Source organism: Phocoena phocoena, chromosome 14, assembly GCF_963924675.1.
Source record: "Phocoena phocoena chromosome 14, mPhoPho1.1, whole genome shotgun sequence".
Lineage (NCBI taxonomy): Eukaryota > Metazoa > Chordata > Mammalia > Artiodactyla > Phocoenidae > Phocoena > Phocoena phocoena.
In genome coordinates, this window is record NC_089232.1 from 68354049 (window position 1) to 68369322 (window position 15274).

The window sequence follows — 15274 nt, forward strand, 5'->3', positions numbered from 1 at the left end:
AGGGTAAAAAGAGATAGCATGTCTAGCTAGGTGTCTGGCATACGGTAAGCACTCAACAAGTCATACAGGAGTACTACTATTGTTAGTAATAGTGTTATTACTATTGAAAGTATTATATTGAAGCATAAGATAAATTACAAAAGCTCCTTGACAAATTTGTACTATAAGTTCTTCTACCTCTCTGTTCCTCTCCTTTCTCCTTCTTTAAGCTTCCTTTTCTTCCCCTCTGCTCACCCCAAGAATCAGCCCTCATCATTCCACTAACAGCAACGAGCAGATTAGTATACCCACAATCTAACACACACACTGGATTGTAGTGTATAAGAGTGTGTATACTTGTATACATGCACACAACCTCTGTACCCATACACACACGTAGTGTTGGATCAGTCCAGTCATTTTTACTGCTCAAACAATAATATCTTCATAGTGAGATCTAAATTCAAACATTCAGAATTCAGTTTTCATTTGAGCCTTTCTAACCCTGTGTACTGTGTATTTCAACTTCAAACTCAACAAGTCTAAAAACATGCTCATGACTACCCCTTTTCTCACTCCTTTCTTCCCCTAACTGACTTCCCCATTTCTAGGGATGGCACTGCTACTCCTTAATCACCCATGCTGAAACTTTAATGTCATCTTTGAACTGACCCACACCCTTTATACTCTTAGAAAACAAGTCATCTCAATGTTTTCCCCAAAATGTTTCTCATATGCATATTTCCTGCTGCTAACAGCTCAACCCAGGCTCAGATGACTTAGTCCATACAGTTATGCATCCAAAGAACAAAAATTTGAACTCTCCTCTAGGCACTATGCTGGGCATGAAAGATCAAACAAAAAACTCTGTTTTTAAGGACTCAACAGACTAGAAGAATTATTACCATACCCGCTTAAATGGTCTCCCAATACATCCAGCCCATACTACATACTATCATAAAGTAAATCTTAAAGTACTGCTTTGCCCCAAAACATCCTAGCTCAAAAACTTTCAATGGTTCTCTAATGTCAAATGGAGTAACAGCAAACTTCTCAAACTGGCATTTAAGGCCTCCAAAATACAATGTTCCTCATTTATCCACCCTTCTCTCTATCTACAAGCCGATGCCAATATTCTATTCCAATCAACATGATCCACTCGCTAACCTCCAAACTATGACACCTAGTTGAAATGCTCTTTCCCCTTTCTCAGTTCTTACTCATCCTGTATGAGCCCTCTTAATTACCTTCTCTTGCATGAAGCCTTCCCTAATAAATCCAGTACACACTGATCATTGTTACTTCTGAAATTCAACAATACTGATTGGTTATGCCATTCAGTGAGTATTTAACTGTAGACTTATATTGGTTTTGTAGCTCCATTAATTTTAAAAATCCATAATAAACACATGGTACATGTGAGGCACTATGATACATACCATGTCAATACAAAGACGGTTATCCTCAAGGAGCTTACATTTAGTGAGGGGGACAGAACATATACACTGCAGCACAAATACACAGCAGTACAAAGTAAGTACGTATACTTGATCTTCCTAAATATCTTGTAAGCATTCAGAGAATAAATATGCTCTTATTCTTATTTCATGTCTTCTCCAACAGGGCAAAGTACAATAGATACAGAATATATTCAAGAAATGCTCAATATATGAAAGAAGTTCTGTTCTCTGAATTGGTAAAGAATAGGGCTTCCCTGGTGGTGCGGTGGTTAAGAATCTGCTTGCCAATGCAGCGAACACGGGTTCAAGCCCTGGTCCAGGAAGATCCCACATGCTGCAGAGCAACTAAGCCTGTACGCCATAACTACTGAGCCTGCATTCTAGAGCCCGCGAGCCACAACTACTGAGCCTGTGTGCCACAACTACTGAAGCCCATGAGCCTACAGCCCATGTTCCATGACAAGAGAAGCCACCGCAATGAGAAGCCCGCGCACCGCCATGAAGAGTAGCCCCTGTTCACCACAAATAGAGAAAACCCGCGCGCAGCAACGAACACCCAACGCAGCCAAAAATAAATAAATAAATTTATTTTTAAAAAAAAGAATAAAGTATGGAAGAGTTACTTCCACCACTTTCTGTAGGGAATAAATCTAAACAAGAAAATATACTCTTCAGAGGTTGGGTGTGGAATTAAATGATCAAAAGTAGTACAATCACTACCTCTCCTTCACCCTACCGCAATCATTATCCCTGGTTTTTAACTATATCTATTACAAATTATAAACCTCCTTCAAGTGTTCTAACTATAAAGCATTACCCCAAGCCAAGACTAAGAGGCAAAGGCAATATAGATGTACTGATTACTCATTCTTACTCAACTATACCCATAAGTTAATAGAACAGAGGCATTAAAGTTTTGGAAAAAGCCAAGCTAGAATCTATTGTGCCTTGATGTTCAAAAAATAAATAGCATGCTAAATTCCAATAGAAGAAATTTTATTACTTTTGTTACTACAGGAGGACACAAAGCTGGATTTTCAAGTTCTCAAAGGAGCACTGTCAGTAATACGTATTTCCAAACCACTAAACATTAGAAATCTGATCCCAGGATATCTACTCTTGCCAATTCTATTCAACATTGTACTGGAGGTTCTAGCCAGGGCAATTAGGCAAGAAAAAGAAATGAATGGCATCTAGATTGGAAAGAAAAACTAAACTTATCTCTATCCACAGATGACATGATCTTGCATATAGAAAACCCTAAAGAATTCACACACACACACACACACACAGACACACACACACACAAAACTATAAGAACTAATAAACAAGTTTCACAAGGTTGCAAGATACAAGATAGATGTATAAAATCAACTGCTTTTCTATACACTACTAACAAACAATCCAAACATAAAGTTAAGAATATAATTCCATTTACAACATCAAAAAGAATGAAATACTTAGGAATAAACTTAACGAAAGAAGTGTTAAGACTTGTACTCTAAAAACTACAAAACATTGTTGAAAGACTTTAAAGAAAGCCTACATATATGGAAGATGAACAACTCATGCTCATGGATCAGGAGACTTAATATTGTTAAGATGGCAATAGTACCTAAATTAATCTACAGATTTCATGCAATCCTGCTGGCTTTTTTTTTTTTTTTTGCAGAAATTGACAAACCACTCCTAAAAGTCATATGGAAATGCAAGGGATCCACCATGGCCAAAAAGCAATCCTGAAAAAGAGCAAAGTTGAAAGACTCACACTTCCCAATTTCGAAATTTATTACAAAGCCACAGTAATCAAGACAGTGTGGTAACGACATAAGGACAGACATACAGATCAATGGAACAGAATTCAGACTCTGGAAATAAACTTTCATATTTATAGTCAACTGATTTTTGCCAAGGGTGCCAAGACAATTCAGTGGGGCAAAAAGAGTTTTACATCATTTGACACCCATAAGGATGACTATTAAAGAAAAAAGAGAGAGAGAATATAACAAGTGTTGGCGAGGTTGTGGAGAAACTGGAACCCCTGTGCACCACTGGTGGGTATGTAAAATGATGCAGCTGCTATGGAAAACAATATGGCAGTACCTCAAACATTTAAAAATACAATTACCATATGATCCAGCAATTCTACTCTGGGTATATATTCAAAAGAAGTGAAATCAGTGTTAGTGTCTCAAAGAAATATTTTTATACTCAGGTTCACAGCAACATTATTCACGATAGACTAATGAAAACAACACAAGTGTCCATCGACAGATGAATGGATAAACAAAATGCAGTGTACAAATACAATGGAATGTTAATCAGCTTTAAAAAAGGACATTCTGGGACTTCCCTGGCAGACCAGTGGTTAAGACTTCGCCTTCCAATGCAAGGGGTGCAGGTTAAATTCCTGGTCAGGGAGCTAAGATCCCACATGCCTTGCGGCCAAAAAACCAAAACACAAAACAGAAGCAATATTGTAACAAATTCAATAAAGACTTTAAAAATGGTCCACCCACACACACACGCGTGCACACACACACACAAAGACATTTTGACACATGGTATAATATGGATGAACCTTGAGGACGTTATGGAAAGTGAAATAAGCCAGTCATAAAAAACACAAATACTGTACAAGTTCACTTATATGAGGTACCCAGAGTAGTCAAATTCATAGAGGCAGAAAGGAGAATGGTGGTTAGCAGGAGCTGGGAGAAGGGGAGAATGGGAAGTTGCTGTTTAAAGGGTATAGAGTTTCAGTTTTGTAAGATGAAAAGAGTTATGGAGATTGCACAACAACGTGAATGTACTTAACACTACTGAGATGTTTGTTATATATATTTTATACAATTTTTTAAAAAATTTTAAATAAAAGAGTCTGTTATAGACTGAATGTTTGTGCCCCTTTAAAATTCATATGTTGAAACCTAATCCCCAGTATGACAGTACTTGTAGGTGGGCCTTTGTGGGTGATTAAGTCATAAGGGCAGAGCCTTCATGAATGGGATTAGTGCCCTTATAAAAGAGACCCAAGAGAAGGCCCCTCCCGCTTCTGCCATGTGAGGTTATAACAAAAAGACAGACTGTTTATGAACCAGGAAGAAGACCCTCACCACTGACTCTGCCAGCACCTTCATCTCAGACTTCCCAGCCTCCAGAACTGTGAGAAGTAAACATCTGTTGTTTAAGCCACCCAGTGTGTGGTAATCTGTTATAGCAGCCTGAACAGACTAAGACAGAGTCTTTTCAATAAATGGTGTTGGTAGAACTGGATAGCCACGTGCAAAAGAATGAACTTGAGTCCCAACTCATACCATATACAAAAATTAACTCAAAATGGATCTAAGACCTAAGTGTATGAGCAGAAACTATAAAAATCTTCAAAGAAAACATACGAGTAAATCTTCATAACTAGGCAATGTTTTCTTAGATGATAAATCAAAAGTACAAGCAACAAAAGTAGGTTAACTGGACTTCATAAAAATTTTAAACTTTTGTCCTTCAAAGAACAATATCTAGAAAGTGAAAAGACAACCCACAGAATGGGAAAAAGTTTGGATTTGGGATTTGGCAAATCACATATCTGATAAAGGACTCGTACCCAGAATATAAAGAACCCTTTTACTTCAACAATAAAAGGCAAACAACCCAATTTAAAAATGAGCAAAGGATTTGAATAGACATTTCTCCAAAGAAGATACAGAAATGGTCAATAATCGTATGAAAAGATGCTCAACATCATTTGTCATTAAGGAAATGAAAATCAAAACCACAAAAAGATACCACTTCAGACCCACTATGATGGCTACAATCAAAAAGACAAATAATGACAAGTGTTGGTGAGACTGTGGAGAAACTGGAACCCTCATACAGTGCTGGTGAGAATATAAAACAGCGCCATCACTTTGGAAAATAGTTTGGCAATCCTCAGAACGCTAAACATAGAGTTACTTCAGGACCCACCAATTCCATTCCTAGTTATATATCCAAGAAAAATGGAAACGTTTGTCCACACAAAGACTTGCACATGAATGTTTGTAGCAGCATTATTCACAATAGCCAAAAAGAAACAACTCAGTGTTCATCAACTGATAAATGGATAAATAAAATGTGGTATATACATAGAATATTATTCAACTATTAAAAAAAAAAAAGAAGGGGCTTCCCTGGTGGCGCCGTGGTTGAGAGTCCGCCTGCCAGTGCAGGGGACGCGGGTTCGTGCCCCGGTCCAGGAAGATCTCACATGCCGTGGAGTGGCTGGGCCCGGGAGCCATGGCCGCTGAGCCTGCGCGTCCGGAGCCTGTGCTCCACAACAGGAGAGGCCACAACAGTGAGAGGCCCGCGTACCGCAAAAAAAAAAAAAAAGAAGAAGAAGTACTGATATATGCTACAATGTGGATAAACCTTGAAAACTTTATGCTAAGTGAAAACAGCTGGACACAAAAGGCCACATATGGTATGACTGTTGTGTAATTCCACTTCTATGAAATGTCCAGAATATGTAAACCCATAGCAACAGAAAGTAGATTAATGGTTGCCAGGGGCCTGGAAAGGGGGGAGTGGGGAGTTATTGCTAACAAGCACAAAGTTTCTTTTTGTGGAGATGAAAATGTTCTGGAATTTGTGTTGATGGTTGCACAACTTCATGAATGTATTAAAAACCACTAAATTGTACATTTTGAAGAGTGAATTGCATGGTATGTGAGTTATATCTCAATTAAGGCATTGTTTTTTTTAATCTGATGCAAAAATTCATCCCATTTTAATCCAAACTTAAACACAAATAAATTAGAAAGTGTTTACTCAATGGTTATGAGTAAATTATTTTTTATAAATAAAATCATCTTGAAAATGCAATTGGAGAGTTCTCCATTTAAAGAAACTCTGCAATAAGTCCTTTTTAAAAGCAGAGAATGTTTTTATAAGATGAATACTTACAAAGACCTTTATTTTTCAAGAAGTTCCCCAAATGGGTCCTTTTAAAGGAGAGTACTGGGGAGTGTTAATTTTTTTTTAATTTTCATTGATTTAAAACAATTTTTTAAAGCTGCCAAAATTATTTAAATATGCAATAACTTTTTAAAGGAAACAATGTATACCAATTATTACGCCCTCAACTGAAAGGATCCTTTTAGAGAGAAAGAGAAGAGAGAGATTACCATATTACACATAGCAAAAATATTATACAAATAATTTTCAAAACAAAGAAACAAATATCTTTCAGAATTTCACACTCTTACATTTCAGAATTTCTCAAAATATTACTTTCAACCTCAAAGAACTCCTAAAACACTCTACCTTAATACTCTATAGCCTCTTGGGAATAAAATGCAGCAATGTTTTCTTGCTAGGGAGAATGGTCAGTAAATCAGACAAGGACATTTATTAAAAACCCACCATGCACAGATGCACATATTAGACACCTGGGGTGTTATCTAGGAAGTAGAAAACATAGTCCCTGACCTCAAGGCAGAGATGGTGGAAAAAGACCGACACAAATCATGGAGAAGTGCAATAACATCACATTTCCTTTATTTCACCCTGGAGAAGATGATACAAACACAGAGTACAGATCACTAGGATACTGCTTACTCCAACTTTTCATAAAAAGGAAGAGCAGGCAAGAGAACAAAGAAATAAAAATAGGATCAGAGGTGATATAAGGTGAGGTTAAGAAAGAAAGAAACAAACAAAGAAAGAAAAGAAAGTAAAAAAACAAAACACCTAGAATGGCTAGAAGTATAACAAACACCTAAGAACTAAACGGCGGTTTCAAGTGTTATTTTTCATGATTCCCTGAAAATTGACAGACGACCACTGTAGGACCAATGGGGCAGGAAAACTTCTCTTTGAAAACACACATCTACAATTCTTCATAGAAATCACAGTCGGTGCTAGAAAGTTTCTATTTACATGCTGTGCCTTGGCAGCTGACACTCTTCAGAGCATATCAACACCATCTCAGGAAGGCCCAATCACCAGATCCACAGAGCGGGCCACATGTCCTGCTCCCCGGTTACAGAAGGAACACAGCTTGTCCGCAAGCTCCTTTCCTTATTCTTATAGTATAGTGCTATTTTGTCTATCTTAAGCTTAAATAACTGCCAGGAAAACAGAGTTTCAAAGGAGCAATTCAAATGGTATATAACTGGTATTTTGCCAATGATGGAAGAATTATTCCTATCAGTGGCTACATAAAATGATTATTTACTGAAACTCCCAATTATGGGAAGTAAGGGTCAGACAAGAGTCTTGTGGAAATGCTAGGCTGAAGGAGATTTTCAACAGAAAGGCAGGTTTAAGCAACAGTTTTACGAAAGATTTTGAAAAGGTTAACTTATTTCCAAAAGTTAGTTCTAACTCTTGACAGCGTTTCCTTACACTGAAATGCAACCTATCTTTCTCTGAAAATTTCATCTACTGGTTCTTAGGAATTTATGGAACAAGTGTAGTTTCACTTTAATATCAGAGCCCTTCAATTCTTTCCAGGCAGTTCTTGTGACCTGTCTTTCAACCCCACCATGAGTCACCTCTTGACCAGGTTAAATATCCCAGTTTCTTTCACTATTCCTCTTATGACTTGGTCTCCATTTCCTTTATCACTGTCTCCTCTCCCTTCTCTGCATGTGTACCAGTTTGTCAACAGTCCTCTTAGAGGGTAATACCCAGAACCAAACACAAGATTCCAGGTGTGCGCTAAGGAACACAGAATCAAGTAAAAAAAAAAAAATCCATGCCTTCATTTTAGATACTAAACTTCTATTAATAAATACCACTGCAAACTGAAGTAGCTTTTTTGGCAGCCATATCAATGTTAACTCATATTATGCGTCCTATCAACTAAAAGCCCCCAAATTTTACATATACACTAATGCTAAGCCATATATCCCTCATTCTTAACTTGGATACCTGAATTTCGGAAGCCATTTCAGGCGTTTAAATTTATCCCTATTACATCTCAATCTTGTTAGATTCACCTCTCTATTTACAACCCATCAGAATACTCTTAGGTTCTATTCCAGTTTAGGGTTGGCACCCTCACTTTGAAGTTATACACAGACTGGCTAACCGTGTTTCTGGGAAACTCCCTCTCTGGCAGCCACAGTTCAATTATCAGTACCTCCTGGGTGCAATCATTCAAACAATAGTATTTACCCCCAAATATTACAAACCTGCAGCACTGGAGCCAACAGGCTGTTGGCTGGGACTGACGGCAGCCTCCGGGAGGGCTCGCGCCAATGAGTCCTCCCCAGAACTGCCGCTGCCATTTTCTTTGTCCCCGCGGTGAGCCACAGCCGCCTCCCCACCTCTGCAGGAGACCTCCAGTACTAGCAGGATTGTGGTTATGGAGAAGGTGGAGATGCATATTGCACAGCCTGCCCTCCCCTCAGATACAAAAACAGCTGGGGCCACCACAGATGTCAGACTTGCATCACCTGTGCCGTCATCAATCGTACCCAGAAGGCTAACTGTACAGCTACCTCTAATGCCGTCTGTGGGGACTGTCTGCCCAGGTTCTACCAAAAGACACGTACTGGAGGCCTGCAGGATCAAGAGTGCATCCCATGCACGAAGCAGACGCCCACCTCTGAGGTTGGTTCAGTGTGTGTACCCAGTTCCCTTCTCCCCTTTCTTCCCCAATCCATTGGGTGACAGCAAGACAGGGTAGTAAAGACTTCCCCTACCCCCTCATACTCCTTCCTATAGGGTAGATTGGCAAGGGAATGGGTTAGATTTGAGTAACAGTTTCACAGTATATTATCTGTGTAACCTTCTATAAATCATTGAAACTCATTGAACCTCATTTCCCTCATCTGAAAAAACTGTAAGTCATGAAAATCATTGTTCTTCATACGTTATGGGATGCTGTCTAGTTCTAATGAAATAATAGGTTCGAAAGCACTTTGTAACTTACAACATTTGTACACTTGTGGATTATTTATTTGAAGTTTACAGGAGTCCCTAATGCTTAGGACTAGTAAAAGGCTGAATGAAGTACTAGGATCTAGTCTATGCCCATACCACTATTCATTTATCTATCATTTTTGTCTATCTGCCATCTATGTCTACTATTTTTTTAATTGATTGATATCTTTTTAAAACATGAAGTATTTCGAATATGTAGAAATATTTTAAATGCAGAAAAATATAAAAATAAAAATGTTCAGTTACACGGCATCAATAATTAATGAATCTTAAAATTTTGCAAAAAAACCCCCCTACAAACCTGAACATCCATCACAAGGATATGATGAAGAAACTTATCAAATGCCTCAAACATACACTCTGTTTTCCCCAAATTCAGAGACACCGCCAATGATTCCACTGTACAGCATATTTTTTTGTCTTAAGAGGTAAAATTTGTTTTCCTATATTAAGAAAAAGAGACTATAAAGAGTTATATCTGAAAGTTGTTATAATTTGCATGAAACAGGCCCTCAAAAATTATCTGTAGAGGAAAGAATGAAAGTGGGGGTAGATTAAACTGAGACCGTTTAAATTTCCCTCCTTTCCTTATGAGACTTCCTTCTGTCAGATTCCTGTCTCCAGACTGAGACCACATGTACTCCTTATTTGCATTTCCAGTACCTAAGCCATATACGTAATTTAAACATTATTAGTAGCAACTTGAAAAGAATAAAAAGAAAAGGATGGAATTACATTTTTAACTTTTTTTAAAATTTTATATACAGTAAAATGTACTTTTTTGTGTAGAGTTAAATGAGTTTTATCATATGTGTAGTTTCACATGCATAGATTTGTATAAATGCTACCAAAATTAGGATACAGAACAATTCTATCACCCTCCAAAATCTCTTCATGCTATGCCTTTGTCGTTGAACTTTCCCACCATCCCTCATCCCTGGCAACCTCTGATCTGTTCTCTGTCCCTTCAGTTTCACATTTTCCAGAATGTCATATTTAGAATCATATAGTAAGTTATTTAAAATCCAGCCAAGTGTAGTGATACATTTAAATGCATGTATGAATAGTCTGTTCCTTTCCTTGGCTGACTAGTGTTTCATCGTATGGATGTACCACAGTTTGTTTATCCATTTACCCAATGAAGGACATTTGGGTTACTTCCAGTCTTATAATGCAGCTACAAACATACATGTACAGGTTTTTGTATGAATACAAAATTTCCATCTCTAGAAAAATGATTATCATTTCTAGTAAATGCCTAGGAGTGGAACTGCTAGGTCATATGAAAAAGTATATCTTTAACCTTAAAACAAATTGCCAAACTCTTTTCCAGAATGGCTGTTTCATTTAATAGTCACAAAAACAATGCATGAGAGTTCCAACTGATACACATTCTCACCAACTGACTGGTCAGTTTGTTGTTCTCATTGTCCTTGTTGTTTTTAGTCCTTCTAACAGGTGTATCATGGCATCTCATTATGGTTTTAATTTACATTTACCTAATGACTAAGTAAGTTGAGCATCTTTTTACATGCTTATTTGCTATCTGTATATCTTTTTTGGTAGACTGTTCAAATCTATTGCTCATTGCTTATTATTCAGTTGTTTGTTTTCTTCTTATTGACTTTTGAGAGCTCTTTATATGTTCTTGAAATTTGTCCTCTGTTAGATATGTGATTTACAAATATCTTCTCTCACTGTGTCTTATCTTTTCACTCTCTTAACAGCATCTTCAGCAGAACAAAGGTTTTAATTTTGGTGAAATCCAATTCATCAACTTTTTTCTTTTACAGATTGTGTTTTTGATGCTGTATCTAAGAATTCATTGCCTAACTCAAGTTACAAAGACTTCCTACCTATATTTTATTCTCAGAGTTTTACAGTTTGAAATTTTACATTTCAGAACGTGATTCATTACTTTTTGTACATGGTTTAAGATACAGATGGAGGTTATTTATTTTCCCTTGTTACAGAGATGCCCAATCACTCTAGCACCATTTGTTAAGAAGACTATCCCTTTTTTCCACTGAAATGTTTTTTTCATAATTGTGAAAAATAAACTGACCATAATTATGTGGTTCCTTTATTGTACTTTGTATTTTATTTTATTGATTCATGTCTATTCTTTTATCAATACGGCACCACCCTGATGATAAGTCTTAAAATTTAGTAGTCTGATTCCTCCAACTTTGTTCCTCTTTCCAAAATTATTTTACTATTCTAATTCCTTTGCCTTTCCAAATAAATTTTAAAATCATCTTATCAATATCTACAAAATCCTCTTGGGATTTTGATGGGAATGACACTAAAACTATAGATTAATTTAGGGAAAAATGACTTAACTATATTGAGTCTTCCAATCCATCAATATGATACGTCTTTCCATTTATTGAGGTCTTTGATTCCTTTTTTTTTTTTTTGGCCATGCCAGGTGGCATGCAGGGTCTTAGTTCCCCAACCAGGGATGGACTCCGTGCCCTCTGCAGTGGAAGCATGGAGTCTTAACCACAGCACCGCCAGGGAAGTCCCAAGGTCTTTGATTCCTTTCATCTGCATATAGATCCTGAACATATCTTATTAAATTTATAACTATTTCTTTTTTCTTTCCATTTTATTTACTGTATTTTATTTTGAGAGAGGGTAGCTATTATAACAACACCGTTTTTAAATTTTCTGTTTCCAATTGTTCTTCCCAGCATAAAAAAATATGATTGATTTTCCTGTGTTGACCTTGTATCCTACAACCACGGAAAACTCACTTATTAGTTCTAGGAGTTTTCTAGAAATTCCTTGGGATTTTCTACATAAACAATCATGTCATATCAAAGGGTTGAGATTCTTCTACTCCGTAACAGCTTCCTGTGTCACTTCCCACTAGAACACAAACAGAGGCAAACAGAGGCAGTGTTATCTCTTCCTTTCCAATCTGCATGCCTTTTATTTCTTTTACTTGCCTTACTACTCTGTCTACAATTTCTAGTATAAAGTTATACAGGAGTGGTGAAAGTGAACATCCTTGCCTTGTTCTCAATCTTAGGAGGAAAGCATTTAGGTTTTTTTTGCCATGTATGATGTTAGTTTTAGGTTTTGTGTAGATGCCTTTTCAGGTTCAGGTTGGGGAAATTCCCTTCTATTCCTATTCTGCTAAAAGTATTTGTTATGAACAGATTTTGTTTTTTCTGCATCTATTGATATGATCATACAGTTTATCTTGTACTAGTCTGTAAATAATGAGAATAACATTGATTGATTTTCAAATGTTGAAAACGTTATTTATTCCTAGGATAAAGCCCACCTGGTCATAATACATTTTTTTGTTCTGCTAGATTCAATCTGCTGATATTTTTTGGTTTTGTTTTTGTTGTTTTTTTTTTTGCGGTATGCGGGCCTCTCACTGCTGTGGCCTCTCCTGCTGCGGAGCACAGGCTCCGGACGCGCAGGCCCAGCGGCCATGGCTCACGGGCCCAGCCGCTCCGCGGCATGTGGGATCTTCCCAGACCGGGGCGCGAACCTGTGTCCCCTGCATCGGCAGGCGGACTCTCAACAACTGCGCCACCAGGGAAGCCCTGCTGACATTTTTTGAAGAGTTGCTTCTCTCTTCAAATGATGGATACTGGTATAAACTTTGTTTTGTTTTTCTTGTATTTCTTTGACTGGTTTTTATACCCGGAGAATGTGGCCTTATAAAATGAGTTGGTAAATTTTGTGTCCACTTCAATTTCTGGAAGAGACTGTGTAGAACTGATGCTATTTCTTCCTTAAATGTTTAGTAGAATTCGCCTGAGATGGTCTGGACCTGGAGTTTTATTTTTGAAAGATTGCCTTTTTTAAGCTACGAATTCAATTGTTTTAACAGATATGATATTATTCAGAGTATCTATTTCTTCTTGAGTGAGTTTTGATAATTTATGTCTTTCAAGGAGTTTGTTCATTTAAGTTGTCAAATAAGTTATAAAGTTAGGTTCAGACTGAAAGTGCTAAACTATGTTCTATGGACTTGGTTCAAATGGCAGTAGAGTTTTCAAAGCCTTTTAATGCTATCCTAGTTTTCCCCAAGGGTATGCTAGCCAGAGACCAGTCAGGGACCTGGGCAAGAGTCTACACCACAGTTTAATTCTCAAAGCCTTTGCTATATTGATTCTGTCCAGTTCCATACATGTGCAGCTCGAAAATAAGCCTGCAATTCCATACACAAATTAAAGGATGCTTTTCTCCAGCTCCTTCCTCACCATGATTTCCCTCTATACTCTCTGACTCCCAGGGGTGACTTTTCCTGGTGTTCCGGCTAGAAAGCAGGAGTTTTAGCCTTCCCAAGTTCTCGTGTGTTTCCCATGACTGTGTCCCCCTAAAGTTGAAGCAGCAAAAGAAAAGAGTTAGAGAGGCTGCTGCAGGAGTCCAGTTTCACCACTGGAGCTTACCTGAGTTAAGGCCAGGAGAGTTTAAAAAGCTCCATCTTAAAGCCCCCCCGACCCCACCCTTTTGATCTTCTAACCCGAGAGAAAGGGTTTTCCTTGCAGCTTCTTCTGTCCACGTCCATTGCATAGTTCTAGGATCCAGGGTACTCTAGGGTCTAAACCAGGAGATGGGAAAGGAAAAATTGGCGGCGGGGGCGGGGGTGGGGACAGGAAACTAACCTTTAACCTCTATATGGGCCGTTCTTTGAGCTTTGATCTCTCCTCTTAGTATGTCTGCTATTATTTATTTTTCTGAGTCCTCAGGTAGTTGCTGTTTATATTCTTTAGGTATTCTAGGGTTTTTAATTGTAACCACTGAGAGAGATAGGGTGGAGAATATTCCTTCTTATCTGGAACTGATAATTAATTGTAATCAATAAATATTTAATAAATAATCATAAACAAAACAATTAACTAAAATTAATTAATCTTAATTATTTATTTAGCCAATAGATACAAAACAGTATCATTTCAACACACAATGAATATAAAGGTAATTAATGAGATATTTTACATTATTTTTAGTACTAAGATTTCAGAATCTGTTGTGTCATATTTACAGCACATCTCAAATTCAGATTACCCATATTTTAAATACTCCATTGCCACTTGTCGCTAGCAGTGACCACGCTGGGCAGCACAGAGCTAGAGGAACAAATAAAAGGAAAGAAGAGAACAAAGGGAATGAAGGGAAAGTAAGAAGGTCACCCAACCTTCCATGACCACTTCCAGGTAAAATGTGCTATTTCATAGGCAGCAGATTCTGTTGCTGGGCAGTCATCAGTCGATGGATAAAGCACTATCTTGTACAGGAAAAATATATATGCCTACAGATCACTTTTACCTACTCATGGAAGTCCTACCCTAAGCATTATCCTACATGGCAGTACCTAAATCATCTGCAAATGACTTCTTCTTTTAGGCTTCTTTTCTCCAGATAAAACATGTCAGTTGTTTCAGTGGTTTATAAAAAGAGACAGTTGCCAGGAAATTAAGCTACATAATTCTTAGGTATGTCAAAGGGAATTTGCTATGTTGCTGATTCTTAGAAACTTAGGCTAATTAGGAAAGGGGTATAATGTCCCATCTTCAGATGCTATGCTTTAAATGAACCTTTAACCTTGAATTTTTGTATCCTTATTTCAGCACATAAAATAACAATATCTTAAGTCAAATGCTATGAATTAGCATTACTTTATTGAGTAATAAATATTCTATTGTAGACAATTTTAATCTTAATAATTTTCTGATGCATATTCACAAAATGTTTCATTAATACAATTTGTTACCAACTTTTTTTTAATGACTAAAATGCATCTGAAACCATAAAAAGAAAGTAAGCTTCCTCAACCTTTCTATGATTGTTTTTTGTGGTTTTAAAAAGTAGTTAGGTATCAAATATAATTTTTAAACAAATCAGTAATAATGACTGTCATGACATAGTGAAACTGA

The 15274-nt window shown here is 37.2% G+C and overlaps 1 protein-coding gene across 2 annotated transcripts in view; it reads right to left on the reverse strand.

The window, feature by feature from the left end:
- The window catches only part of BABAM2 (BRISC and BRCA1 A complex member 2), a 437255-nt gene that overhangs the window by 350455 nt on the left and 71526 nt on the right, over positions 1–15274 (reverse strand). The window lies entirely within an intron of this gene.